The sequence below is a fragment of the Vicia villosa genome, linkage group LG7 (genome assembly GCF_029867415.1).
Source record: "Vicia villosa cultivar HV-30 ecotype Madison, WI linkage group LG7, Vvil1.0, whole genome shotgun sequence".
Taxonomy (NCBI): Eukaryota; Viridiplantae; Streptophyta; class Magnoliopsida; order Fabales; family Fabaceae; genus Vicia; species Vicia villosa.
In genome coordinates, this window is record NC_081186.1 from 27,795,583 (window position 1) to 27,795,863 (window position 281).

Below are 281 nucleotides of genomic sequence, written 5' to 3' on the forward strand. Positions count from 1 at the left end.
TTCTTTGTTCGTTTCCCCCTTTCTTGCTGTGACTTTCTACTTGTTATATAGCTGAAGTGTAATGAATTTGGGGGGGAAAGTTTTGATGAATTTGAACAAATGTAGTTAACTGCTATGTTACTTTCTTGATGCAGGTTTGTGTTCCTATTTTGATGAAGATCTTGGACTATTATGCAAGGACTGTATGGAGCAGGCATGGCAGCATTGGATTTGGACTGTTATAGTTTGTAATTTTATGGACAAGGAATCTTTATGGATCGTGAATTGCAATTGATGGTCTC